The sequence below is a fragment of the Etheostoma spectabile genome, chromosome 2 (assembly GCF_008692095.1).
Source record: "Etheostoma spectabile isolate EspeVRDwgs_2016 chromosome 2, UIUC_Espe_1.0, whole genome shotgun sequence".
Lineage (NCBI taxonomy): Eukaryota > Metazoa > Chordata > Actinopteri > Perciformes > Percidae > Etheostoma > Etheostoma spectabile.
Window position 1 is genome coordinate 947,272 of NC_045734.1, and position 26,452 is coordinate 973,723.

Below are 26,452 nucleotides of genomic sequence, written 5' to 3' on the forward strand. Positions count from 1 at the left end.
AAGTCCAAACCCACGTTTGACTGCACGATCCATCCAGAAAGACCTGGCAGACACTGGAGTTGTGGTACACCATTCCACTATAAAGAGATACTCATACAAATATGGTCTTCATGGAAGAGTCATCAGAGGAAAACCTCTTCTACATCCTCACCACAAAATCAGTGCTTGAAGTATTTTAAATGAACATACAGACAAGCCTGATGCATTGTGGAAACATGTTCTGTTGACTGATGAGGTTAAAATAGAACTTTTTGGCCAAAATGAGCAAAGCTACGTTTGGAGAAGAAAGGGCAGGGGAGTTTAATGAAAAGAACCTCTGTCCAACTGTTAAGCATGGTGGTGAATCAATCATGCTTTGGGGTTGTATTGCAGCCAGTGGCACAGGGAACATTTCACGAGTAGAAGGAAAAATGGATTCAATAAAATTTCAGCAAATTTTGGACGCTAACTTGATGCCATTTGTGAAACAGCGAAAGTTAAAGAGAGGATGGCTTCTACAAATAGATAATGATCCTAAACACACCTCAAAATCCATGGTGGATTACATCAAGAGGCGTAAACTGAAAGTTTTGCCATGGCCTTCACTATCTCCTCACCTCAAGATAATTGAAAATCTATGGATAGACCTTAAAAGAGCAGTGCGTGACAGACAGCCCAGAAATCTTAAAGAACTGGAAGACTTTTGGAAGAAAGAATGGGCGAAGATACCTCAAACAAGAATGGAAAGACTCTTGGCTGGCTACAAGAAGTTTTTCCAAGCTGTGATACTTGCCAAAGGGGGCAGTACAAGGAATTACCTCTACAGGGTGTCCAAACTTTTGCAGACGACATTTTTTTGTTTGTTGTTTTGAAATTGTAAATTTTTCCATCTTGTCTTGGCTTCTTTATGCACATTAATACAAATTTTCACCTGGGGTGCACAAACTTTCGAGCCCCACTGTATGCATACTTTGCTCTCAGTTTTACCTTGAAATTAGCTCCTTATCAACAAATGAATCATTAATTAATCTATCCTTAAAAACTTTCTCTTCAGTTTTTATATAACTGAATGTGTTTTTCAGCCTTTACTTTATCATTTTCCAGTTGCACAGACCACAACAGTAAAATCCCCGGAACACATTTTATACAGTATTTACATACAGTATGAAACTGTGCTGAGCCTAACAAATGAATAATTCTGCTGTCTCCATAGGCCCTGCAGATAGCTGATCTGTTCTGATAAGCGTTTCTTCCTGTATTTACGAACAGGGCTTTTGGGCAGAGAGTATCCTAGCTGTCCTCTGATCTCTCCTGGTAACAACAAACATGTCAGCACTTAGATCAGCTCAGAGGAGTTTTTGGCAGGATGAGAACAGATCGAGGTGGTGTTCTCACACATTGATTAGTGCTGTTTGGTGTGTATTTGTTCTGTGAGTTCTTGATGCACTGTGATAGATTGGGCCTTTACACAATGATTTGGTCTTCACTGTTGGGTCAACTGATCCTGTTTCAAATTTCTATTATAATAATAGTTTTCTAACCAAATCCTTTAAGTGTAAAAGAAAAGAACATTCAGAACCACCCAAGAGTGTATGGCTGCAGCCTGGAGCATCCCATGTCATACCGTCCCGTCTCATGCCATCCCGCCTGGTGCCATCCCAGAGCTTCTACTTTTCAAAATAAAAGCTTGCATCTGTAATAAAATAAGCTCGCTTTGACTATCATGCTATGAATAAAATACTTAAAAAAATATGTCCGGCTATAAAATAAATGCAGATTATCAAACAAAAAAATTCTTCTGCCATACCGCCTGGTACTATCCCCGAGCTTCTACTTTTCAAAATAAAAGCTCACATCTGGAATAAAATACTTTACACAATATCTCTCTTACTTTTCAAAGTAAAAACTTGCTTCAACTATCATGCTAATGAATAAAATATTTGGTGTTTTTTTGTATTTAAAAATATAGGTCCATCTCTAAAATAAATGTAGATTATAGACAAATTAAAAAATTAAGGAATTTTTTTATTTCTCTCCCGCCTCATGCTCTCGTCATACTGATAAGCAGTTATGGTACACGGGAGAGGATACAGAAGGGGACATCCACAGTTAAGTGAATAGGCAGAGTTTTATTGTGTAAACACAAGAAGAGTCAAACAAGTAGGAGGTGGCGTGAAGTCCGGTTTATAGATGAGCCAGATGATAGTGTGCTGGGGAGTTGTCAGGGCAGACAGGCAGGCTAGTGGACAGGAGCAAACAGGCAGGAGAGTCTTGAGTGATGGATGGCAGGCAGGCAAGCAGGCAGGCAGGCAGGCAGGCAGGCAGCGAACACAAGCGAACTGTGGTAGATGGAGAACAGCTCTTAATCAACAACATATAGACGGGAAACAACTGAGTGGCTGGAGCAATATGACCGAGTGAGGTAAGCTGACGAACTGGCAATGAGTGAGAGTTGAACCAGGGTTTAGAAACGCCAAGGTGATGAGAGATTATCAGGTGTGATGCAGGCGGTGATGAGGCACAGGTGCAATTCACAGCAGGTGGTGACGATCCTGGAGAAGACACACCCACACAACACACAGAGAGGTCGGACAGAAAACAGCAGGGAGAAAAGACCATGGCTTGCTGCAGGGGTTCAAAAGCAGAATTGTCAAAGGCAAAGGATGTTTGTTTTTAACAGTTATATTGGTCAAGCCACGATAATCGTTACTGGGACGAAGGGACTTGTCTTTCTTAGAGACAAAGAAAAATCCTGCACCAACAGGAGATGAAGAGGGATGGATAAGACCAGTCTTAAGGGAGTCACGGATGTAGGTCTCCAAGGACTCCCTCTCACGACGAGAGACATTGTAGAGCCTGCCAGATAGAAGTGGGTCATCGGGGAGCAGTCTTATCTCGCAGTCGTAAGGTCTGTGAGGTGGGAGTGACTGCGCAAGATCCTTACTGAAGACCTTCTGCAGGTCCAAAACCCTAACAATTGTATTCACAGCAATGTCCCAGTGAAGTGTGAAAACAATATCGAATATCCAATTAAAAAGGTCTTGGAAAGAGTACCATGTTTAATTTTGTATTCTTGTTCTTGTGGGTGCAGATCCTTGTTATCTCTCTTCAGGAAATCCTGCCGTTAGTTGGCAGAAATGACTGTCGCTGATGCAAGTTTCATCAACTGTAGCTACGTTAATATCAGGGAACAACAAAACAATAACATTCAGAAATGAGCAAACTATATGTATGTTTAAGATTTTCATTTGATTGCAACAAACGTGGTCACGAATTTACCCATGACTCCATCTGGACAATTATTCAGGCTGCAGCCGTACCCTTATGTACGGAGCCCCCGAGGTGACATGAAGAAAAAAAACAAAATTACAATAAAACATGTACTGGGGACAAACACTTCTAGCTTGCTAGTAGCACGACATGATTACATCTTATTGGTTGTCTAAATACATCCAATGTTTATTTTGATAAGCATTACTAATTAATACATGCCAAAGTGAAATGGTGTATTGGACATTGTCGTTGACTGTTGATGTCAATGATTGCAGGCTAACCTTAGTAGCTAGCTAGTATCTAGCTAGTATCACGCCATGATTACATCTTTTTGGTTTTCTAAATACATCCATCATTTATTTTGATAAGCATTACTAATTAATACATGCCAAACAGAAGTGTTATAATAATTGTATAATCGTGGACTGTTGATGTCAATAGCATTTGTGTTGTCGTAGCAACATGCTCGTTCATGAGCTTCTTTCTCGTGTCTCTTACAAGTATAACTAGTTTGTTCTCTTAATACAGCCATGGTATAGCTAGCTAGCTAGCTAGCAATGTGGCGAACTCATAAACTCCCGTTTTCATTGTATAAAATAAACTATTAACGGTAAACATTGTGTTTTCATTGCTAGCGTCCTAGCTAGCATTTCTTTGTTGGATTTACAAGAACTTGCAAATCAAAGTCAAGATCTTGCAAAAGTGATTGTTCCAGTACATGTTTTAGTAATATAATTTTTTTCTTTTTCTTATTTTTTCTCCATGTCAAAGTCAAGGTCTCTTCGAGACTAGAGATCTCACAAAACAAATAATAAGTCAAGATCTCCCAAAAGTGTTTGTCCCCAGTACATGTTTTTTGTAATCATTTTTTTTTCCTTGATTTTTTTTTTTCCCCTTCATGTCACCTCGGGGGCTTCGTATATATGTGGATTTGCCGGGGTAAAAAGAGAACAAAAAAGGCTGAACAGCTAAAGTTCTTACATACAATAGTATGTTTTGCAGAGATGGCAAAAGTACTCACTTTCCGTACTTAAGTAGAAGTACAGATACTTGTGTTAAAAAATACTCTGGTAAAAGTGGAAGTACTGATTAAACTTCTTTACTCAAGTAAAAGTAACAAAGTACAGCCTTGGAAATTTACTTAAAGTATAAAAGTAAAAGTAGCCTTGCGAAAGCTACCTGAAGCACACAAATGTTACTAGAGAGCACGCTGAGGGACATCAGTGGACATGGAGGACACGTCTTTATATGGCAAAGGCTACATTTTAAATGGATGTCTGCCAATAGGCCTAAAACATCACATTTATGATTATTATGACAGAGACTTGGACTCCAGGTTAATAAGATTCTGACTTATTAGCAAGATACAAATTCAGTTGTGATTCTGTGAGAATTCACAGATCCAGTTTTTATTTTTAATCTTTCCACCTAACATAAAAAAGAATCTTCATTTATGTGTGTGCTCAAATACGGCTTCTGGAAATAAAATAAAGGATTAAAATATGAATGATTAAACAGACATTAATGAAGAAGTTCCCCAGCATATTGGCCAGGAGTCCTTCTTGATGCCTACTGTCTCAAACATCTCTCTCAGATAAGGTTGAGGATGATGGGAATGCCTTGCTGTTTTCTTCATTATCAATCATCAATCCTCCATACTAATATGTGCTAACGTTAGCGCCATCCATGCTACTATGTGCTAACGTTAACACCGTCCATACTACAATGTGCTAACGTTAGCGCCATCAAGCCTCAAGGATTTGCTGTGGATTAATGCAGAATGCTGAATCTGATGAGTTTTCTTAGTCGTGCGTCAAATGCAACGTACAGTAGATGTATTCCCATCCATTTAGATTGAATATGGTATTGATGAAGTAAACAATAATAAGGATAACTCCAGTGAAATGATGTGAAAGTTGAGAACTAGATTAGGACTGGATTAAAGCTGATTCTGGTTTCCTACTTCGCCCCAGGTGTGTCTGTTAAAACTTAGACGGAGACGACTTCTCTCTAGCTAAGTTTCCATCCACTTGTCAATAGAATTACAGTATCTGAAGTTCGGTAAAAAAAAAAAACTCATGCGAATAAAGCTGTTGAAACGGTCGATGCTTCATTAAGACCAACGTGCAACCTAGCTAACAGGTGAAGAACACACCAAAACCACTAGCTAGCTTACTTTAAATGTGAAGAACTATAGACCAACAACAGGCTAAAGTGAACTGACAACATGAGTTATACGACTTACAGTTCTCAAAGACTCACACACAATCTCAGCTGGTTATCCGGACAGTTAGTCCCCTTTTCATTTCTCTCACTTTTTTTTCCGTGTGGCGCGCGTCCGCTCGCGGTGTGTGGTGCGTGTCCGCACTATTGTCTGACATGGCAACCTCTTGTAAAAACTAAAGTAACGAGCCAATTTTGTAAAATGTAAGGAGTAGAAAGTACCGATGTTTGTGTTAAAATGTAAGGAGTAGAAGTAAAAAGTTGTCCATTACCATGGACACTAACTTGTCCTGCTGTCTTCTATCTTTAAAAGTTTTTTGTGTAGTGTCTATTTTCCCTGCAGCTCCTCAGAGTGAGCAGAGTTAGACGATGCAGCACATGTTGCTGAGTGTTTGTTCTGGTAAACACAGGTATGATTGATTCATTCCCACTTGTGCGTCTGTTGAAGGTCATTCATGAATGCTATCAATGAAAAAAAAAAGTTATTATAACAGAGAGGAAAATCCTAGTGTGCTCTGTAACATTGCAAAATATTAAGGTAAAAGAAATACCATGTCCTTTGAAACGGTGACACAGAAAGAATATTGATAATCTGTCACACTCAACAGTCTCTGAATAACCTTTATATGATTTTCATTTCCCTTGTCAATTACATGCAAGGTTAAAGTTTACTTTTAATTCCAACCCGGGACCTATGTTCCCATGCATTGGTGTCTAAAGGGACTTTCAAACTTGCCTTATTTAGTTTGGTTGAATTGCACTAGAGTTTTTTTCCCATTGGTGCGGTTCGTTCGGCCAGATATAACTGCAGCAATTGCACTTGGATGTGCACCATAAGTGGATCAAACAGGTGTACAGAGACCTCCTTGAAGTGGAGCACTTGCATGGTTTGTAATGACTCATTTTGGTTTATCCAGGTGGGAAACGAAATCAAACCAAGGGGAAGTCGCTTTTACAAACTCATTAACTGATTTGGACCAAAGCAGGACTTTTTTGTTAAAGAATAAGATCCTTTTGGTTCAACCAGAAACAGCCCTGAAATCGCCATCGCCAAACTCTCCAGTCTGCATTTAAAGTGACTTTGTGTAACTTTAAAATGTTTCCAAAACTTTGTAACGTTCCATCTGATGATCATAAATGACCTGTAACAGGAAATGAGACTAACAGTGAAAAGAAGGCTATTTTGATATAGTTTTTGTTAATGCCACTGCCCGGATCCGATTTTTCCTGTGTAAATTTAACCCTTGTGTTTTCCTCGGGTGAAATTGGCCCCTTTTTCCTACATCAATGTTCTTTTTACCTACCCAATTGTAATTACCCAATATAACATGATTGATTCCACACAACGTTCTTTTGGCAAGTACAAATCTCTACTTTCATTAATTTTGGGGTGTCTTATACCATTTTATAGCAATTGAAAAAAAAAATTGAAGTGGTTTTGAAATACCATTGAGTAAAAGTTGACATATTCCAGTCTGTGATTATCCATAAACATCCTTTCCTTTAATTTTAGTCGAAATAAGTCCTAATTTCTGCTTTTCTAACTCAAACATTAGGTATAATTTCCCATAGAGGAGGTTTATTGACCATAAATTCCAAAAAATAACTGTTAAAGTAAAGTAAATTAAAGACAAAAACATGATAAAAAGTTAAAAAACATGGATTAAAAGCGTCAATAAAAGTGTTGATTTTTGACGGGAAAACACAAGGGTTAAGGAGCGCAATTGCCCATTAACGTTACACTTTAGTCTGTTTCTGCCACCGCAGACTGCAGCAGTTTTGCTTAATATTGGACCAATTTCAAAGATTGTTTTTCCTATCAGTCACTTACATACAGAAACATAGGAAAATAGGGTCCAGGTCAGAAAAAAAAAGCAAATTACCATAAAGCCTCAGTGATTTTGTTAGTCTAGTGGCCTTAGGCCCATGGCCTAACAAGCAAATTCAGACATGCTTCTATAGATCACCAGTGAATAATTTTCACTGTGATAGATGGTGACCCCCAACTCCACCATCCCTGTCATACCTCCGCTCTAGCAACATCCCACATTCGTCTCAAGGCCCCTGGCACTGACGACTGATCAACAACACATTTTACTGTAACCTTCCAAATACAAGCATCTTGGTGAATGTCTACTAATACTTTCTGTTTCCTGTCTCCCCCCTCCTTCTCCATGAAGCTCGAACATGGGTGCAGGACAGGGTAGGCATACCGTACGCATTGGCAACTCAAGCGTCCAATTTAAAAGGGAGGTCTGGGAGTTGAGTGTGCAGCAAAGGGCCAATAATTGGCATCCTTCTTGTCTTATTAAAGGGGAAAGCACTGGGATGCATCCCCTAAGCCAGATTTTGGCCTTTTTTGAATTGGATGTAAAGAGAACCACCCACAGAGACAGCTAAAGGCATTACTCATCACATTGTAATTAACCGTTGTAAATTAAACTTATAGTGGCTGAAACATTAGAGTTCTTATATGTAATTGTGAGGAGTAAATGGCATGTGTAACTACATTATTTTTTGTTATGGAAAATAACATGCAAATAATGAATCAAGTTTCATCTTAATCATAATTGTTTTGAATTCCAGAAACAATTATAGGTATGTGCCTTTAATAGAGTTTTTGTTGGTTTCATGCCAGAAATTCAAGTTCTTTTGTGTCAAATAAGTAAAAACCTCTGCTTTTCATACAACTACCCTTTTCACTTGTTCTTAGCCTTGAAAGCACTTAATTCAGTGGTGTTTTGTGATGCCCCTGGACAAAGACAAGGTTGATGGATTCACAGCTCGTCTCCACAGCCTCTTCTGGTTCAGTAAAGCACGTTGGTTTAACAAGTCTGTGCCACTTCCACGCTCAAGGACTTAATCCCCCAGGGGAGGAAACAAAGATACGTAAAAAATGAAATAAAAAATAAAAAAACGTCTTCTCACTTCTTCTGACTGCTCAGTGATTCTCTTGACTTCCCTGAATTCGTCAGAGCCATGCTGGCGATGAAGAGAACTATCTGAGATCTGCCGCCCCCACTAAGCCCGCAGCTACCAGCAGTCCCATGGCCAGTGCAGCCCCACCTCTACTAACGCTCTCGGCTGCGCTCGCAGCTTTTTTCCCTTCATGAGCCCTATTTAGAAGATGCTGACATGTGAACAAATTTGACAATTAGCAATTTGCTGTTTTAATAAGTGTGCTGCAGTATTGGCGAGCTAATATATCCTTCGCCAGCTGAGTAAGAGGGTGGAGACCCTGAAAAGGCTCTAGAGAAGGTTTGATAAAGATGGCACATGCACAATTATCATGTCGCCCCTGTGGTTTTCCTTAACAGCTTGTTTTTCAAATGGTAGCTAAATCAGCTCTATGAGCAAATTGTTGGGCTCTAAACACTTATGTACTGTGTACATTGCCAATTCTGCGGTGTAGACAAGCTTTATGCATCGGCAGTAGTTTCACTTTACTTGTGTGAAAGTAAAGTGACTGTATGAATATGTATTTTAGTCTTTTGTCCTTTACCATTGAGGGTATTGTCTGAAAACCAATGTTTGCACAATTCTGTTCTGCAAAGAACTGCTTTCAGTTATCTTGAGTGACCATATGTGTTCATTTCGAGCCAGAAGAATTGGCCATGTTCTTTAGAAAAGAAATCCAACATAAGCAAGCATCTAATAGCTGAGTGTGTTTCCTGTGTGTCTGGACGCATGTTCTCTGCAGAGAAACACTTTTTCTGACACTGTGAATTAAATAGATATTGAAACTTCAAATCTTCTAAGCAGTTTATTGTAATATTGTGAATACTAATGAAAAATCTTATATAAATCCTGTATCAATAGAGTGATGCACTATCATATCAAAAAGTGTAAAGTCAGTAGGCCTATTCATGATTCATGAACTGCTCTGACATACTGAAAGCAGTTACAGTAGCTCTCAGCAACCATTGCTGTGATTCATCCAGGTATAATATGAAACAAAGGCTTCAGAAGAGATACAGACATTAATGATAACTGACAAAATTGTGAGCTATCATTCAGCACAGGAAGTTGTATTGAAGTTAGAAGACGGGTGCACAGCCAACATCTCAGCATATTCATTTTAAATAACTTACTTTCAGCTCTGCAGTGTAATGCTATCTTTTCATTGGGTACACAGGGATTTTATAGGCTAGTACTGTTTTTTCCATATAGAACAGTTGCATATTTATTTAGTTGTAAAGCGGAAATACAACTTTCACATGGTGAGAGGTAATGGGGGGAGCGGCTCCACAGCTACAAGCAGCTGCTAATGGGTGCAGAGCTTCGCCGGAGCTCCAACTGCTGTCAGTCCACACAGCCGTCTGACGGCATCAGTCTTAAATTGAGACAGTTTCATGACCAGTTAAAAACGTCTCGTTGTTGCGTTAAATAGTCTAATTGGGTGTTTTGGTACAGTTGGTTTTAACGCCTGATGAGAAGTGTACGACTCTGCGAGTACACATGAAAACCCTGAACAGGCAGCGCCGTTCTGCTCCGTTTTTCTGCTGTGAACCATTCACATAGTGTCTCGTTCCCCTATCTCGGGGAACAAGGGTTACATACGTAACCCGAGACGTTTTACACTATGTGGTTTAAACTGCAATTAATCCGTGGTTCACATGTACGTATGAACTGTGGTGGTTTGTTACACAGTAGGCTATAGTCAACATCACTGATAATGTTTGATCAGTATAAAGTAGAAAACATTACCCTTCACAACATTTGTATCCATAACATGATTGTGTTGTTGAACAGTTTAGCAGTAAAAGCAGTAGTCTATGTAAGTCAATCCTACATTTTACAACTTGGGAGAAAAACATGCTCCTTGTAGAAAAAAAGTTACCACAAGCACTGTTAATGCTAATATAACAACTGGACTTTGGAGTGTTGTCTTATATGGACCATGTCCCAGATGTGAAAGCCCCCTTACTTGATTACTGAACATTAAAATATTCCACTCTATTTTGTAGTTTGAATTGTTACCTGCCACCAGAATTGTGTGATTTCCTTGCCATAAATATACGCCACATATCATACCACACCATACCTTTTTACCACAAATTGGTGCCTAAAAATGTATCAGAATGTAGGAATTGAAGTCTTGTACCCTCAAAATACCCAAAATACACAAAGTACCCTCCTCTGCTTTATGTGTTTTTCCCATAGGCCTATTCCGACCAAGGAAAATCCTTGACGTATAAACAAAGAGCCATAAACACACATTTTAATTGCAAGTTAGTTAAAGGGCTTCAAAAGATGGGGAGGCAGACAATATGAATAGGCAACATGTACAGTGTCAAAAGACACTGAACAGTGTCTGACAGTGACAGTAAAGAACTGGACTGATGTGGCTACAGTTTCAGGGCAACATTTTTGTCCTAGTCTGCCCCTGTAGCCACATGAGCTAGCCGCTGCCTCTATCATCTCCTCCGCTGCGTGTTTCCCCACAGGGCTCACCTCTTAATGGATGTATTACCTTTTAGCTTATCTTAGACTAAACTGCTATCTTTGTGGACTGGAGCATGTGAATGCGTCGCCCCAACGTCGTTCAGTTGACGCCTCACTTGAAAGTCCCAGAAGCGCACCTGCAATTACATCTTACTGCAAAAGCTGCCGCTAGAAACAACCTAGTTCAACTCTTACAGACAACAACTTAAAAACATTTATTTCACGTAGGATTTAAACACCAGTCACCAAAGTGAAAGTTGTGTCTTTGTCTGACCCATCCACCTCTCCAACTTTCCTCCTCACGTGGAGTTTTGGTCTTTTAACAATACTTCCTACCATTGTCGCTCACTACGTCATCTTACAGTTGCTCTGAGCGTCAGTTATTGGTGCGGAAGGGTGATCCGGCTTACCAATGGATGCTAACGGCCTTCTGAACCACCAAAGAGGCAGCGTAGGGCCCTACTGCCTCATATCTACAGTAGTGATGTGAGCAACTGATAACACTGATTCATTCTCAGTGGCCATAATATAATCTGTGATGTTATAAGACTTATGATGGTTTGCCCTTATTTTCCTTTAGTATATTTCAGTCAGTTCCATCTACTGTATTGTTAGAAAATAGTTATTTAGAGTTATGTATAAATCTATATGTTTACACATCCTGTACTGTCCATAATAGGACATGACTTCCAGCCACTCATTAGTTTCAGGTCTTGCAGTACTACTTGTTTTTTAAAATAGGCTTTTTGTTTTTCTAAATTGCATTTCACCAAAACTACTTAATACAAAAAATTAACATTGTTTACCAAACTTGATACACAATCAGACTAGTGGCCACCTAGAAAGCAATTAATTAGTCTTCATGTTAATGTGAAGGGTATATGTACGGTAATTAATAGACTACTTTTTTTTTAGCTGTTTATTTAAACATGTAAAACATTACAATAAAAAAAACATATATATACACATTCATCCATACATATGCTGTATATAATTAAAATGACAGATAATTAAGGAAATGTACTTCTCAGCACAATCTTCCAAAATGATTGAAATTCATTCAAACAAAAAATTCCCATGTTCAAAAAGGAGTAGGAAGTTCATTAACAACTTATCAGGTCCGACCCCCTTTCTCTATTTTTATCCTTTAGTAAATACAACATCTGATGCTTCACTTATTACACATCATAGACACAGATGCATACATACATACCTACACACATTTACACTGTTTTTGTTTCTTCCATTTCTTCTTCTTTCTATACATCTATCTAAAGCAGATTAAATAATAACACATCCATACTAGACTTAGTATATAGATAGTATATAGATGCCATGAAACCACACAGTCATTATACTATACATTTATATACATATAACAAAACAACTCAAAAAATGACCTGGAACAGGAAATGAGACTAACAGTGAAAAGAAGGCTATTTTGATACAGTTTTTGTTAATGCCACTGACTGGATCCAATTTTTCCTGTGTAAATTTAACCCTTGTGTTTCCTCAAATAAAGAGTAGCAGTAGCTACATTGGAATTAACAGGGATATCATTTAATGACAGCAGAGAATGACGGGCTTTGGTGCTAGGGATGGACTTTTCAAAAACAAAATGATTTTTTTTTTTAAAGTATGTGAAGGAAAACTCGGGTGAAAAATCTGCAAGAAATTTTGACATTGACCCAAGGAGAATCAGAGACTGGAAGAAACAAAAGGATGAGCCAACAGGAGCAGAGCACGGCTAGCTAGTTGAAGGTGGGAGGAAAAAAGTTAGCCTGGAGCTAGAAAGGAAGTTAGCAAGCTGGAGGGGGGAGGAAAAGAGTTAGCCTGGAGCTAGAAATAAAGCTACCAAGCTGGAGGTGGGAGGAAAAGAGATAGCCTGGAACTAGAAACAAAAATAGCTAGCTGGAGGTAGGAGGAAATGAGTTAGGCTGGAGCTAAAAATGAAGCTAGCAAGCTGGAGGTGGGAGGAAAAGAGATAGCCTGGAGCTAGAACTGAAGCTAGCAAGCTGGAGGTGGGAGGAAAAGAGATAGCCTGGAGCTAGAACTGAAGCTAGCAAGCTGGAGGTGGGAGGAAAAGAGATAGCCTGGAACTAGAAACAAAAATAGCTAGCTGGAGGTAGGAGGAAATGAGTTAGGCTGGAGCTAAAAATGAAGCTAGCAAGCTGGAGGTGGGAGGAAAAGAGATAGCCTGGAGCTAGAACTGAAGCTAGCAAGCTGGAGGTGGGAGGAAAAGAGATAGCCTGGAGCTAGAACTGAAGCTAGCAAGCTGGAGGTGGGAGGAAAAGAGATAGCCTGGAGCTAGAACTGAAGCTAGCAAGCTGGAGGTGGGAGGAAAAGAGATAGCCTGGAGCTAGAAACAAAGCTAGCAAGCTGGAGGTTGGAGGAAAAGAGATAGCCTGGAGCTAGAAACAAAGCTAGCAAGCTGGAGGTTGGAGGAAAAGAGAGCCTGGAGCTAAAAGCGAAGCTAGCTAGCTACCGTCTGTAACGTTAATCAAATATTGGTGTACTGTATGCTCTTATTGTAATCTACCAGCAGTACTGTAGTACCTGTATTTGAAATAAATACCCGGTACATTTACAGGGTTCAAACTGACACAATGGTGGTGTTTGAATATTTCTGACCCAAATTGCATTGTCCCCCTTCTGGCTGTTGTTGTATGGTGATACTTTTATGGTGATTCTTAAAAAAGGAATGCTCTCTGTCCACTTGAACGCCACGGCTTTTCATTTAAAACAGTTTATTTAAAACAATTATACTTATTAAAGAGATGGAATTTGAAATAAAGGCCTGCTTCAAATAAAAGCCGGGTAACTTCCATGGTTCAGGTAAATAAAGGCCCCGACTTTTATTTGAGGAATTACAGTATGCTCCTGTAAAGGGCATTTAGGGACACGTTTTGATTCACTCGTTTAGCAAGCTGCGGGCAGTGTGCCGGGGAATGGCAGCTGTAATGCATAAACAATGTTGCTGTAAGTGGATAAAAGCATTCATTAATGTGATAGTGTAACTATAACGCCCTTTTGTGGGCCCCCTTAAGTGCCGGCAGGTGTAAAAACAGATGAATGAATGACATTATATTAATACACGGTAGTAGTAAACCATTGAAATGTACAGAAACATGTATGTATGTATGTGTGTGTGTGTGGATTCTTTTTTGGCCTTTTTTTATAGCTGTAGACAGTAATAGGGGGTGGGGGGGGCAAGAAATTATGTCTTTAAATATTGTAAAGCTACTAACAGCAACACATGGGGAGCCATTAAAAAAATGATCAAATATGACTAAAAACCTCAAAATCTATTTTCTTTAGTCTTTCCACTGAATGTGTGATTAACGAAATCCTCACTGTTAATCATAGAAGTGGTATTTTCAACCAAGCGCCATGAGCCAAATGTTATAGTGCACATTTGGGATTGGAAGTTTGTCCACCAGCTGTTTCATTATTGGCAAGCCACATCAGTGCTGCATTTCACTTTTTGACATTAAAATGGTTATTGTCCAAGACACTTAATCTCCCTGCATTTTGTAAAGTAGTGGAGAGAAAAGAGAGAGAGAGAGAGGAACAGAGATGACTGTTTGAGGAAGTGGCATTGCAACGCCTTGGCCCTAGATTTTGATCTTGAGGACGTGTGTCAGAAGCAGTGACATAAATGATGTATCTCTGCAAACCCATCAATAACACCCAAAGAGGGCCTAATGGAGGTATAAAACTGGACAGATAGGAAGTTTCACTTGAAGCTTTCATAAATCAGACACTCAGAATGACCTATATAAAAGTGAAAAGCACTGACAGGCTGCATAAATTACAAAGGGCCACTGTAAGAAGTATTACTGTTATTGTAATTATCATGAAGCTCTCAGACACCTAAGCACATGTATTAAATAGCATGGTAAAATGCATGAGGTTTTACTGCACAGGGTTATAATTCATGCATGATTTATAGTCTCATTGACGCATCTTAATAATACAGTAAGACAGACCTTACAGGCAGTCAGTTTTGTATGAAGAGCTCCATCTCCTGTTATCACCAACTGTTTCTCTGAAATTACATTTTAAGTCAATCATGTTAAAATCATATGCATTACACACACTGATGCTGTCCTACAGTGTCAACACTGTATGTGTGTGTCTGGGAGTTGGTGGGGGGAGTTATAAGCTCTCTTTTGAATTTGAGCTAGACCAGGTAATACATCGTCATCTGAGCTAAATATCAGCAGAGTCCATCCCATTTTGGAACCTGCTGCCATTTAACATGGAGAGCAGTATTAGCACTAACCTCCTCAATCTAACTGGAAAATGACCTTTCAAAGCCCTGCATGTTTCCATGAGAAGCAAGAACAGAGGATGAAGTGTGGACCTTTCCTTTCTGTACCTCATGGTGCCTTTTGCCTCAAGCCACCACTTATGGAGCACTCACGCCATGTTGGCAGAAGGGTGATAATGGGAAAACCTCCCAGCATTATGACTTTGGAGCACTCATGCAATATTCCAATGTTTAACAGCCATGAAGTCAGACAAGAGAAATGGAAATTAAGCCTTCATTTAATTTTATATTTTTTTTGTGTTAAAGAGACACATACATCCTTTTTTAATAATCTACTACAGCATCTTTATTAGTCTTGGAATAACTATCTTCCTTTATTACTGCAACATGTCAGAGCGAAACCCTCTGGGACTTCCAGGACTTCAGAGAGGGCCCAGCATTTTAAATGTCATATTAAATATATTTAAATTAAAGATAATTCTCTCTTTTAACTCTAATTTTAGCTTTAGTTTCTATCAAGTTTTCTTTTGAAATTATGATGTTAGTGTCCTAAAACCTTAAAAATAGAGTTATCCAATCAGATGTAGTTGTTGTGATCTCTGGGCAGAAAAAAAGTTACAGCTCGGCCAGTCATTGGTTAGGACTTCATGACTGGGACAGAAGTCCAGAGTGTGTGTGTGTGTGTGTTAGTTTAGTAGTGTACCGGTGATCAAAGCTTCTGCTATGTAGCCTTAGGAACTTGTTTTGGTGCAGCATGTGTACGTTCAAAAGTAGTTTTAGTTGTCAACAGAAAACTCAGATTAGACAGATAGTCTAGCTAGCTGTCTGGATTTACCCTGCAGAGACGATTAGAACGCCAACACAAAGGAAGAAGAAGTTGACGGACATCCGTCAGAAGTGAAGGACATCCAGCGGAATTCCTTGCGGCACCGGAACAATCTAGGAAATTAAACTTTGTTGATATAAACTATAACTGTGCTGATCTATGATATGCATCACCTCATATCCATGACCTCAATGACTAGAGCGGCTGTAGGAGTTTCACTAATACATATCTTTTGTGCATATTTTAACTTAATTTTATTGAAACAAGTTAATTAAAGTAAGTCAATAAAAATCACACACACAATGTGGGTATGCAGCTTTTTTGAAAGTTTGCAAAAGCTTTTCTCTGTTGCCACATTGTGTCTCCTCGTCCTAATAACTTGAGCATGAAGTGAAGAACTCTGAGAACTGTTTTGCCCCAAACTTCCAAGAAGAGAGAATGAAAGAGCTGTGCACTCATGACGGCCTGGCTAAGAAGTAGTTTGTCCAGCTCCGTGACAAGATCTGTCCATGCCTGAGCAACTGGAGAGGCAGCCGTTCTCAGCCAGCCAGCATCCAGACCATGGAAGAAAGTAGAGGGTAGAAAAAGGAAAGGGAAAAGATATGTAATTAGGGAGCAAGACAAAGAGGATGAGGCGAGGGAAGAAGGGAGCGATGAAGGGAGAGAAGCCACTAAGGGAGGAAGACAGAAACACAAAATGGGAAATAGAGACCAACAGAGACAGTTTGAGCTGCAAAATCATTTAGCGCTAAGCTAAATGTCAACTCAGAATAGACTTTGAATCAATCAAGCCCAGCTATCTGGCTGGAGAATTAATATGTCCCCTAGAAAGCATTGCCTTTCCCCTAAAGGCTGAAGGAGGGCATACACCCTGCTACGCCCTGCTTAACCTTGCTGCATCCTGCTACGTCCACCTACGTTCTGCTATATTACGCTACACCCTGTAAAGCCCTGCAGTGCCCTGCTATGACATGGACTACTACGACTACCATTTGCAGTCACTGTTCCATTATCTTTTATTGTGACTGTTATTGCCACTGTTCATCACACCCCCAACCGGCACCGTCAGACACCGCCTACCAAGAGGCTGGGTCTGTCCCAGGTTTCTCCTTAAAAGGGAGTTTTTCCTCACCACTGTCACACTAAATGCGTGCTCTTGGGGGGATTACTACAATTGTTGGGTCCTTGTAAATTATAGAGTGTAGTCTAGACCTACTTTATCTATAAAGTGTCTCGAGATCACTTTGAAACTATAAATAAAATTGAATTGAATTGAATGTTTTCTGAAACCTCTGTCAAAACCAGAAAAGAACATCCTGTAGTCAGATGATTTTCATATTACACATGCTACAAAACACGCTTCTGATAACATCTTATGAGAGTAACCAACACATATACTAGGGGTGATCCGAGTATCCGGCTGAAACGAGTATCTGGTACGGATAAAGCACTTTGCCGAGTACAAGTATTATCCGAGTAATATGAGTCAATATCCGTGCTCGGATTGAATAAAACTCCTCAACTGGCCGCGCAGCGTTCTGTGATAATCACAGTGCCCCCCTGCATGTTTGCGCCTACAAACATGCTCGGATCAATCATACACACAGAACAAGGAGAAATGCGCTCTCTCTCTCTCTCTCTCTCTCTCTCTCTCTCTCTCTCTCTCTCTCTCTCTCCCGTCAGTCAATCAGGTCTGTGGATCTGTTCCGTTAACGTTTAGGGTTTCTTCAGCTTCAGGTTTGTTTTTGACGTCAGTTTGTTGTCCTTACATAGTAACCAGTGGATTTCTGGTGAACGTGGGGTTTGTAGTCCTTACATAGTAACCAGTAGATTTCTGGTGAACGTGGGGTTTGTAGTCCTTACATAGTAACCAGTAGATTTCTGGGGAACGTGGGTTTCAGACATGCTGCTTGGTTTAAATGTGACTCCCGTTGCGTCTCTGCCATCGGAGATTTTTTTATTTTTTACTGTCAGCTGCCCCCCGCCCCCGCCCCTCTCTCTCTTTGTCTCTCCCTTACACACACACACACACACACACACACACACACACACAAACACACACACACACACACCCCACACCACACATATATACCTTGTGTGGAAATAAAAGAAATAAAAAAAATAAAAAAGAACCAAAAACAAAAGAAAATCACACTGATCATAAAAAAATAATAAGTTAAAAAAAGAAAGTTATGTTGAGTATGAAAACTCTTGTTCATTACATTTTACTTCATAATTGCAAGCGCATGTGTTGTATTCATTGTTGCAAAACGTTCTGTATGTAGTTTGTTTGTTACCATGACAACACCATTGATCTGAAGCTCGATGCTGTCATGTAAATAGTTTTCAAATCAGCAATAAATATAACTATTTTTGATCAACTCATACCAATTGCATGCTTAAATAACATACCGGTTAAAGCCCCGCACATTTCAAGAGAACACGACCCACTTCCTGGTTAAATCTGACCACTTCCGGTTTAGGCCCCGCCCACTCCGAGTACGGATCCGGATACAGATAAGTCATGTGGTAAACAGATACAGATACAGATAATGCTGTACTCGCTCATCCCTAACATATACTATAATAACACCCTGACCAAAATAACATTTTGATTAAAAATTGAAAATAGGATTCATCAGCAGGAAAGTACACTAAAAGCCAACTTGTATCCTCATGAGCAGAGCACTTGCTTTGTTCCGCTACAGGTACTGTGCTTTCTCTGGAGGTTTGATAGCTTGGTTTTGTCCCTCTACATCTCTTCAGAGTTAATCTGATCTTTTGCAAGGGAACACAGTAACTATGTGACAAATGTGGCCCCTATAGGCATCCCTCCTCAGTATCAAAGACTGAATTTGAACAACAAAAGGGAATACTGTGTGTTTCCCGTCATGCGTAGCTGCATTCAGAGTTTGCCCATGTTTCTTAGCACCTGATTATTGACAAAGAAATGCCAGCAGAGCTTAAAAAGACAGTCTAACATACACAAGCTGTTAACTGCCCCATGCATTTTGCATTAAATGTCTGTGATAACTAGTTCACTTGCTTCAATTGTCAGTGTCTAGGTAAAAAACATTTGCACTTAGCGTTTTCATACTTTTAAGAATGTGACAATTTGTTGCCTAATTAGCTGAGAGATTTTCTCGCTGAATGAAACATTCATCATAGAGCTCTTATTGTTTCCAACGTGGATTTTTTAAGATAATGGCTTCAAAGACAATATCCTTTCTGCCTGCTTCAAAGACATGCAAAAATGTGGCAAGAGTTTACACAGACTGCTGTGCACCGTGTGCTTTGAAAAGCCCATTTTTGCCATTGATATAATGGATGTCAACTGAAAGTTGGTGCTGCAAAAAGTCCTTTGTGACAATTTATTACTCCTAATCATTTCCTGCAGATTTCTCCAGACCACATTTAGTGAATGCATCTATCTTTCTCTTGTTGGAGCCGGTGCACAAAGATGGATAGCCTCACCTACAAGATTTAGGGACTTCCCAAGCCAGACAGAGCACTGCTGACAGTACTTAATTCTTTTTAATTCTGCTTCGTCTCAAGCTCACATTAATCCAAGCTGTGGACTCCGTATTCATTGTGTGTCAGTTGGTTTGTGGTTATTTGAGCCCTAACAAATTAGTGTGAGAATATACACCAGTAAATCCCCTCAAATTGTAAGGGCTTAATGGAATAGAGCACAGCGTAAATTCCTTCAGGACAACTTCTAAACTTAATTACTTTTCTCTCTGTAAACTAAACAGCTGTTATAAGCGTTCACTTTTATTTTAACCAATCAGAAGCGGCCATGAATTTCACGAGCCAATCACAGTGTGACATCCCTGTTTTAAACCTGTCTCTCTCTGCTGCTTAGTTGTCATTTCAGGCTAAGAGCGCAACCCTTCTCCTCCCCTTGCACCCCCGGTCTTATGTCTTCTGCCGTCGGCTCCTCGGTTTGGTCTTTGGGCTCCTCACACCACCATCAGTGTCTAGATTCCATCGGGGATTATCTTTTGGCTTTCTACCCCTTTTAAAGATAAATATAATTTCATAACGATGGAGTCCAATCACCGCAGACTGTACGTTTTATATTATGCATATGTCAAATAAATCTTAAAACAACAAAGTCTCTCTTTATTGAAATAGCTTGGTGATTCAGGACAGACACTTTTTCTCTTTCTTGCTGAGAGTTGAGAGTACGTACAGCACTCTGATGCCTGTACATATTGTCAATATGAGGGTAGAGCGAGGTGGCAGTTTCTAAGCTTAGCATAAAGAATGAAAACAAGCACTAGCCAGGCTTTCTCCAAGGTAAAACTAAATCTGCCAACCAGCACCTATAAAGCTCACTGCGCTGGTCTCCGTCGTTCTAGCGTATCTCTTTAACAGAAAACCAGGGCTGGCATGTGTGAATGCTGGGGAGTGTATGGTAGAGCAAATGAAAGACTGATAGGGATTAGTTTTGGAAGTATTACCAACTCTAAAGACATATTGGAAGAAAAAAATAGATTTTTTTGTTCATTCTGTAGAGTTGCACAATGTGTACAGATAGCCTAGGTTACATTACAAAGCAGTCAAACTGAACAACCTATACCGTAATACAGCTATACTAGCTGCTATGCTAAAAAAGCAACAAAGTGATCGGTATAGGTTGATTATTGGCTGATAAGACTAAAAAATGGCTCATCTTATTGGCGGCAAAAAAATGTGATCTGGGCATCTCTAGCTAGCATGAATGAAACCTTAATTATTATATTGATTTATACTTTATTAATTCCACAAGGGAAATTACAATGAAACCTTACCTACTGGTAGCCAACGGATGGGTCCAGCAGATTATATATTTGCAGTCTTTAACAAATAAACATTACCTTCAAATTGAAAACACATCTACTGTAACCCAGGCACTCAGGATCCGATCAGGCAGATTTTCAACTTCCGACTCAATGACGGGGTGTTCCTGGAAAAAAAAAGGTCTGTTGCGACCTCTGATACTTTCGCCCTGGCCCTCCCCTACATTAAAGACACAAAACTTTCTGCATTGGCACTGAATGTTGGTTTACGTAAATTGACAAATGCAAAAAAAAGAATATTCTGAGAACTAATCCTGCGATAACACCTTATTTTGGTGTCTAGGTCAGAAACCATGTACATTTATAGAAAACAGAAATGTCTATTTTCATCAATCATTTACTTCATGTATCAGAAATATCAAAAGACATGCTAATGCCATAACCTTTGACTGTAAATGAGTTCTACAGCTAAAGAGTGCATCTGTATATAACTTCAATTTGTGAAATTGGCCACAGATATTTTGTGGATGCTAATCATACATTTCAGGTTTTTTTTCTCTAGGTCACACAATACCATAGGTCTTGATCCACATTAACCATATAAAGAAAATGTTCCACCATCACAAGTAACTGACCATACCATCAAACCAAAGATGCTCTGTGCACTGTTTAAAATGAATTCAGCTGCAAATCTCCATCATTCATGCATTTCTCCCACGCTCCCTGTCCACAAAAATCTTTTCCTGCTTGTGCACGGTCAGAGGTCACAACCCTCATTAGAGGTTTGTGAGTACGACATTTTTAGATGCCTTGATCTGAATTAGAATATCTTTGAAAAAGTTATTTTTTTTCCTTCAGCGTGTTGGGAAGTCTTCTGCTGCCTTTGCCTCAGTGCTGCTAATGCTGAGAAGAAATACTTTCCTGTTTTGCCTGCAGTACCATTTCAGTATGTAATCACCTAGCTCATGAAAATTGCAAAGGTAGTGAATAATTTAAAGTGGCTGCGTTAAAAAGTATGTGTTGTACAGTGTCATTACTATGGTGGTCCAGACACAGGGAGGAAGACGGTAATGTAGATAAAAAGGTATCCGGTGAAACAGTTTTCTTTGTCACTCATTTATAGTGTTCACATTAAATTTTCCTCTGTTTCCAATATTTCTTTATTGTTACTTGAGGGCAAGCTTACATTGAGAAGACTGATTTTAATCTCCAAGGTATTTAAACACATGTTTTGCAACAGCAATGGAATGCAAAATGATTGACTCCAAGTACAGAAATTTGAAGTTAAACAATCACAGCAAGCTTATACAAAAAACAGAGTGACAGACAGAATATTGAACTGTGTACCCATATGGGACATCGGCAGTGATGTTATTTAATTAACTGCAATCATGAAATCACAACTCACTAAGGAATACTCCAGACCATCAAAACAAGTAGGGTGTTCCTAAAAAAGGGCTGATTAAAGATATGCATATGTATTTGCATTGAACTTCAGAAGCACAGGTAAAAGTGATTATAGCTAACTGTATATTATAGTCACAGTCTGATGGCCCTAAAATGTTCTACCTAATCCACATCTAAATCCATCTCGTGCAGCTTGAGTAATTCTGGTTGTGTATTGATTTCTGAAACTAGTTTGCTTATTGATCCTACAGTAAGAATAAAGACTGGTGAGGCTTCATTAAGTCAGGAATATGTGCTACACGATTTACCAAAAGATATAAATCTGACAACACTGACTGCCTTTATGCCAGATAGGGGTGAGAGAACAAGGGGATACTTTGCGGTTGAGTATGTAATTTGCTATTCACCAGGCAGTGAGAGTAGTATTTAAGTAGTAATGTACTCATATACTTAGGCTTATAGGAAAGAAAGTAATGGTAGTTTAGAGCATCAAGCCCACCAGATCGTTTGGGTTTTTGGAGTGTTGTTATTTTGATCCTGGGCCTTTTACCTTTCAAGTGGAATACATTCACTGTTGGATTTTGGAAGGAGAACCAGCCCATGGGTTATGATAGTGGAAATTAGGCCAATTAAAGAGGGTGGGAGTTTAATCAATCTATCCAGGTTTTTTTAATGCTATGTAATAATGGGGTAAAATTGAGTTGAATATATAGATTCTGTTTGCTTTAACATAGAATTCAAGGTATTTAATGGTTGAGTTGTGTGATAATATGGTAGGTCCCCAACCTCAGCATCGCAGTTTCAGTTAATTAATGGCGTAGCCAGAAAACTTGCCAAAGCCGAAAAAATGTAGCTTTTGGACAGACAGGAAGAAGGTGGAAGGATTTGTTAGATATAATAAGATGTCATCAGCATATAGACTAATTTTAACCCTTGTGTGGTCTACCCTTTGACCATGAAAAATGTTATTCCCCTTATCTCAATTGTTGTTTTTTACAAAGTTTTTTTCATGAAGTTATGTGTTGGTGTTTTTGACGTTTTTTGTCACTATTTCAATAACATTTTTTCAATGCATATGTCCCTTTTTGACATTTTGTTGACGTTTATGGTGCTATTTTTGTCGTTTAAGACACTTTTCCCCCTTACATTTTGTCATTTTTTTCACTGATTTTGTCGCTTTTTCCAGCATTTTTCACCCGTATTTTAACTTTATTTTGGATATAAAAAAACTTTGAAAATGGGTCAAATTTTTTTATGTTATTTAGAATTGTAATCTAATTGATCAACAAGAAGCCAAAGCCAAAATGGTTCTTCCAAGGGAGCAGGACAAATATTAGCATTGCTAAGCTAAAATGTTGAAAATTAGATGAAAGCATTGGTGGATATAATTGTTGAGGGAGAAAATCTTATGATGGCATTTACTGGGTTCATTGCCATTCTGAAATAATTTCATATAGTTTTTGAATGATAACGTTAATTCAAAATAATTCAAATCTAACTCAGCTAGCAAGTGCTGTAGTAGGTACTAATTTATCTATGGGTGGTAAACCTCAGGAACACTTAATGAATAACATACAAAATACTACACTCCACAGAGAATTTACCAGGATGCATACTTGCATCCTAATATGGTGTAGTCCATATCTATGATTTCCATCATTGCTGCAGTGTTTCCTCTATGATATTTTTTCAGCAGCATGGGGAAAGGGTTAACTAACCCTAGGGTTAGGGTTGAAAATTAGTGGAGGTGCACTAATAGGTACTCTGTCGGCCAACAACAACAATAAAAATTATTGTAGTTATGGGTCCTGAGCATGTTATATGGACAGATTACGGTTACACTGCGAGAAAAAGTGCCGTTCCTTCGTCCAAGATCGGCACTTGTATATATATACACACACACACAAATATATTTTATTCATAGTCATATTTGGACATTTTTGAGAAAAATGTGTAAACAGTCCAGCTGAATATGAATTTAATCTGGGGGTCTTTCAGCAAAATGCTCCAGTGAGACAACTCTTTGGCCTGTAGTCAGAGATATTTGGCACCTGGCAGGCAGGTGTAAAAGTGTGTAACTATGCAGAATTGAATGTGACACACAGCACTGCTTACAAAAAGAGCACACAGTCAGCAAAGCCCTTCCCAGAGTTGAAAATATCTCCTCACAACATATTAAACCTACAGGGCTAGACGGCATGCCATTATATCTACACTGGTTTAATCAGCATGCCAAGTGAATAACAATAAATCTGAGTTACATAATTAGACAACAACCTTTTGAATGTTTCTCGCAATGTTGTTTTTCACATCATCTTGTCATTGAGAGGTACAGGGAGAAACCTTTGCAGACACAACTGTTGTGGGCTGCTGTCCTCCCCCAACCTTTGGCCAACTTCACCTCTGTATTGCTGTGTCTCTCTGGCTGGCTGTGAGGGCATTCCTTCCTAGGGGGGCGTGGCTACCATCACCTGCTCATTATCCGCTCAGCTGTCTCCCATCATCTCATCAACTCCTGCCATTCTTAAGCCCGGGCTAATCACCTCGTCGGCGCCAGATTGTTACTTGCTCATCCGTGGTAACTTGGCTAACAGTCTGCGTACGTCTGATTTTGCTCTCGTGTTTGTCGCCTGTGCTCACCTTGTCTTCTCTGCCTCTCCACACAGAACCTCCAGCTGCCTTCCACCATCCCTCCGACCTGTCATCTGTTCCATTGGATCTACTACTACTACTAATAAACCCACTTTACGTTATCCTGCATTGTATCTCTGTGTTCTGGGTCCCACCGTACACAACAACAACACTTCTCCCTCTGAGTCAGTCACTGAGCTGAATGGCATCAGATTAACTATGCCTTCAGGGTATAGACAGTCCCTTGCATCTCTGTGCACCATATCTGTTAAACACTGGCCAGTCACACCACTGCTGCCCTTGTGTCATATCCAGGCCGTTTAATAGCATCAAAGCCACAATATCCCTTTAATTACTTTGCTACAATCAACTAATTCAACAGCGAAGTAAACCTGCTTAAGTTTGGTGGCACATCACATCTGCACGCTTTGATTAATTTGGCACAAGATACTTGAAATTGTACGTGCTTATTCTATTAGGAACAATGTCTCGTTTGTTTAGAAAAATATGACTGAACCTTTCCTATTAAATATGAAGTGTATGGTGTGTTGGAGTATTCATGTCATTATCATTTTTTACCCCAAACCCATTCAGAAACATGCAGTACTATGAACCTGAAATGAAAGAGTGATAGGTGGAAATTGTGCTGAGTAGTTATATATAGCCTATTATATGCCATCCACATATTATCTCTATAACATATTTTATAATATATACAAGGTCTGCCAGCAATCTTCTTTTTATGAGAGTGCAAATACAGTCTAAGAAAGCGTTTCTGTTGTTCTTCTGTATCCATCAATTTTTGCCCAAAGTCATTACCTTCCCTGAAGTTTCAAAATAACTATTCTGTTTAATCTTTCTTCCCCGTTTGCCCTTGAGCGTACACAAAATCATCATTCAGTAGCTAAAAAGAAAGATTTCAACCAATACAAAGAATGCATAACTGTTTTATAAGAATAGATTAATACATAAAAAGGTTGCACAATTCTTTTTAGGACGTAGCCTTAAAATATGTAGTGTACTTATATTACGTGAGTGGATATGTGCATGTTTCTTTAGGAAACTACTTCTGTAATTCAACAGACTTTTAATGTTTTTAATAGAGGCATTAAATAATGGCTTCAAGAGAAACAGTGTTGTTATCACACTAGTACCCCTGATGACATATCTGTATTTTGTAGATGTATTTGTCGTATTCCAGTATGTATTTTTGTGGATATATTTGTGGATGTACTTTAACAAGCCTCTTGTGGACAAATTAGTGTTTTTCCACAAACTTGTGCAAACATTTATGTTACAATTATAATGCTACTGTCCATATAAAATAAGATTGACTAACAGAACACTGGCTTATCCACAAGGTTCAGAAGATCAAAATCGGATCACAGCAGTTGAAGCTGTCAAAACATAAACATAAAGCTGCACTAATCAATATTTGGTTACACTTTACTTGAAGGTATCTACTGTACATAAGAGTGACATGACACTGTCATAAATACACACATTAAAAAACATTATAAAACATTATAAACAGTCATAAATGTTTATGACAACGCTTATTTTGTCATGACAAGGTATGGTTAGGGTTCATGTGTCATGACAGTGTCATGT

General features: G+C 39.1%; 1 long non-coding RNA gene across 1 annotated transcript; it reads right to left on the reverse strand.

Moving 5' to 3' along the window:
* Positions 1–1,258: 1,258 nt before the first annotated feature.
* On the reverse strand, positions 1,259–26,452 carry LOC116694856 (uncharacterized). Its single transcript, XR_004333297.1, has 3 exons — positions 26,396–26,452; positions 7,524–7,529; positions 1,259–1,269 (listed from the first exon to the last, which is right to left on the reverse strand). It is a non-coding gene; the product is annotated as an uncharacterized LOC116694856 (long non-coding RNA).